Consider the following 4,405-nt stretch of genomic DNA (forward strand, 5'->3'; position numbering starts at 1 on the left):
CATGGATGACCATTCCTGAGATTTGGAAAGTCTAAACATTGTCTGTGGTATTTCGACTAGGATCTGGGAAGGGATGGCTGTGACGAACTTCAAACTCGCGAGTGCTGGGCGTAGTGACAGACGCAAAAGGAGGGTGAATCCTATTCCAGTATGATCGAGAACCTCCAGATGATTAGCCATGCAGTGACAGCGCATCGAACCATTTTCACAGAGAGGATGGGAAGTAGCCATTGACAACGGTGATGCCCTACATAAAGCTTGCCATGGAAAGGAGTAGGAAGGATTGGATGAAGACAGCAGGAAAGCAGAGGTTCAGAGGAACGAAAGCATCTCTATACACTTATCTGAAATTCTCACCAATGAATTACATAAGTACCACTATCCTATTTTATATTTTATTTATTTTCATCCACTATAATTTCTTAATACAATTTAATATCCGCCTAACTGAGATTTACAAGATGACCATAGCTTGCTTCATACCAACAATCTCCGTGGGATTCGACCTTTACTCACGTAAGGTATTACTTGGACGACCCAGTGCACTTGATGGTTAGTTGCGCGAAGTTGTGAAGTTATATTTGGACCATGGTAGTGTGCACACGTTTTCGGAGCCATCGCCAGGGAATCAATTTCGAACAACAATTTCACATCTAGATCACAATTTCGAGCACCAAGTTTTTGGCGCCGTTGCCGGGGATTGTTTTGAGTTTGGACAACTGACGGTTCATCATGTTGCTCAGATTTGGTAATTTTCTTCTTATTTTGTTTTCAAAAATTTTTCAAAAATCTTTCAAAAATTTTTTCCTTTATTTTCGAAAAAAAATTATAAATCTTTTCAAAAATATATTTTTCTTCAGAATTTTTAAGAATGAATTCTAGTGTTTCATGAAGCATGTTGAAGTTTGGCTGGCTGTAAAGCCATGTCTAATTCTTTTAGACTGAGGCTTCCACTTATCAGTATATGAAGTTGGATGAAGTATCAGCTGTTGTATGCCTGATTTGTATCTTCTAAAGCTTGGCTGGCTATTAAGCCATGCCTAACCCTTAGATTGGAGCTTTAGACTAAGAGTACAAGATTCCTGGAATTCATTAAAAATTTTGAAATCCTTATTTTTCTTTTTCAAATGATTTTTGAAAAATATAAAATTAAAATACAAAAAAATTCATAAAATCATAAAAACCAAAAATATTTTGTGTTTCTTGTTTGAGTCTTGAGTCAATTCTTAAGTTTGGTGTCAATTGCATTTTTTCAAAAAATTTATTATGCATTTTTCGAAAATTCATGCATTCATAGTGTTCGTCATGATCTTCAAGTTGTTCTTGGCCAGTCTTCTTGTTTGATCTTCATATTTTCTTGTTTTGTGTCTTTTCTTGTTTTTTCATATGCATTTTTCGTTTGTTAGAGTCCAAGCATTAAAGATTTCTAAGTTTGCTGTCTTGCATGTTTTCTTTGCATATAAAAATTTTCAAAAATATGTTCTTGATGTTCATCATGATCTTCAAAGTGTTCTTGGTGTTCATCTTGACATTCATAGCATTTTTGCATGCATTCATTGTTTTAATCCAAAATTTTCATGCATTGAGTCTTTTTCATGTTTTTCTCTTTCTTCATTAAAAATTCAAAAATAAAAAAAAAACATCTTTCCTTTTTTCTCTCATAAATTTCGAAAATTTGGATTGAATTTTTCAAAAATTTTTAAAATTCAATTGTTTCTTATGAGTCAAATCAAATTTTCAATTTAAAAATCTTATCTTTTTCAAAATCTTTTTCAAAAATAAAAACTTCTTCATTTTTCTTATTTATTTTTGAAAATTTTAAAAATATTTTTCAAAAATATTTTCTTAATTTTATCTCATAAATTTTGAAAATATCAACAATTAATGTTTTGATTCAAAAATTTCAAGTTTGTTACTTGCTTGCTAAGAAAGATTCAAACTTTAAGTTCTAGAATCATATCTTGTGATTTCTGGTGAATCAAGTCATTAATTGTGATTTTAAAAATCAAATCTTTTTCAAAACTAATTTCAATCATATCTTTTCAAAAATATCTTTTTATCTTATCTTTTTCAAAATCATATCTTTTTAAATCATACCTTTTTCAAAAATTTGATTTTAAAATATCTTTTCTAACTTCTTATCTTCTTATCTTTTCAAAATTGAATTTCAAATCCTTTTCAACTAACTAATTAACTTTTTGTTTGTTTCTTATCTCTTTCAAAACTACCTAACTAACTATCCCTCTCTAATTTTCGAAAATACCTCCCTCTTTTTCAAAAATTCTTTTTAATTAATTAATTGTTTCCAATTTTTAATTTTAATTTTATTTCATTCCTAATTTTCGAAAATTACTAACCTTTTTCAAAAACTATTTTCGAAATTTAACTTTAAATTTTAATTTTTAATTTTCGAAAATCCTCCCACCTCTCATCTTCTTCTATTTATTTATTTATCTACTAACACTTCTCTTCATCTCATATCTCTGCTCTCCTCACCCTTGTGTTTGGATTCTCCTCCCTTCTCTTTCCTTACATTACATTCTTTTCTTTTTCTACTCACACAAAGGAATCTCTATACTGTGACATAGAGGATTTCATATTTTCTTTGTTATTCCCTTCCTTGTCATATGAGCAGGAGCAAGGACAAGAACATTCTTGTTGAAGCAGATCCTGAACCTGAAAGGACTCTAAAAAGGAAACTAAGAGAAGTTAAAATACAACAATCCAGGACAACCTTACAGGAATTTTCGAACAGAAAGAGGAGATGGCAGCCGAAAATAATAATAATGCAAGGAGGATGCTTGGTGACTTTACTGCACCTAATTCCAATTTACATGGAAGAAGCATCTCAATTCCTACCATTGGAGCAAACAATTTTAAGCTTAAACCTCAATTAGTTTCTCTGATGCAGCAGAACTGCAAGTTCCATGAACTTCCATCTGAAGATCCTTTTCAGTTCCTAACTGAATTTTTGCAGATCTGTGACACTGTTAAGACTAATGGAGTAGATCCTGAAGTCTACATGCTCATGCTTTTCCCTTTTGCTGTAAGAGACAGAGCTAGAATATGGTTGGATTCTCAACCTAAAGATAGCCTGAACTCTTGGGATAAGCTGGTCAAGGCTTTTTTAGCCAAGTTCTTTCCTCCTCAAAAGCTGAGTAAGCTTAGAGTGGATGTTGAAACCTTCAGACAAAAAGAAGGTGAATCCCTCTATGAAGCTTGGGAGAGATACAAGGAACTGACCAAAAAGTGTCCTTCTGACATGCTTTCAGAATGGACCATCCTGGATATATTCTATGATGGTCTGTCTGAATTAGCTAAAATGTCATTGGATACTTCTGCAGGTGGATCCATTCACCTAAAGAAAACGCCTGCAGAAGCTCAAGAACTCATTGACATGGTTGCTAATAACCAGTTCATGTACACTTCTGAGAGGAATCCTGTGAGTAATGGGACGCCTCAGAAGAAGGGAGTTCTTGAAATTGATACTCTGAATGCCATATTGGCTCAGAATAAAATATTGACTCAGCAAGTCAATATGATTTCTCAGAGTCTGAATGGAATGCAAGCTGCATCCAACAGTACTCAAGAGGCATCTTCTGAAGAAGAATCTTATGATCCTAAGAACCCTGCAATAGCAGAGGTGAATTACATGGGTGAACCATATGGAAACACCTATAACTCCTCATGGAAAAATCACCCAAATCTCTCATGAAAGGATCAACAAAAGCCTCAACAAGGCTTTAATAATGGTGGAAGAAACAGGTTTAGCAATTGCAAGCCTTTTCCATCATCCACTCAGCAACAGACAGAGAACTCTGAACAAAGTACCTCTAATTTAGCAAACTTAGTCTCTGATCTATCTAAGGCCACTCTGAGTTTCATGAATGAAATAAGGTCCTCCATTAGAAATTTGGAGGCACAAGTGGGACAGCTGAGTAAGAAAATCACTGAAACCCCTCCTAGTGCTCTCCCAAGCAATACAGAAGAAAATCCAAAAGGAGAGTGCAAGGCCATTGACATAGTCAACACAGCCGAACCTAGAAAGGAAGGGGAGGACGTGAATCCCAAGGAGGAAGACCTCCTGGGACATCCAATGATCAATAAGGAGTATCCCTTTGAGGAACCAAAGGACTCTGAGGCTCATCTAGAGACCATAGAGATTCCATCAAACCTCCTTATGCCCTTCATGAGCTCTGATGAGTATTCCTCTTCTGAAGAGAATGAGGATGTTATTGAAGAGCAAGTTGCCAAGTTCCTTAGTGCAATCATGAAGCTGAATGCAAATTTATTTGGTAAAGAGACTTGGGGAGATGAACCTCCCCTGTTCACCAATGAACTAAATGCATTGGATCAACTGAGATTGCCTCAGAAGAAACAGGATCCCAGAAAGTTCCTAATACCT

At 34.5% G+C, this 4,405-nt stretch overlaps 1 non-coding gene across 1 annotated transcript; it reads right to left on the minus strand.

The window, feature by feature from the left end:
• Positions 1-3,160: 3,160 nt before the first annotated feature.
• Positions 3,161-3,268, minus strand: LOC148574814 (small nucleolar RNA R71). Its single transcript, XR_015906669.1, has one exon. It is a non-coding gene; the product is annotated as a small nucleolar RNA R71 (small nucleolar RNA).
• Positions 3,269-4,405: the final 1,137 nt, after the last annotated feature.

The sequence above is a fragment of the Arachis ipaensis genome, chromosome B2 (assembly GCF_059453495.1).
Source record: "Arachis ipaensis isolate K30076 ecotype BB chromosome B2, ASM5945349v1, whole genome shotgun sequence".
Taxonomy (NCBI): Eukaryota; Viridiplantae; Streptophyta; class Magnoliopsida; order Fabales; family Fabaceae; genus Arachis; species Arachis ipaensis.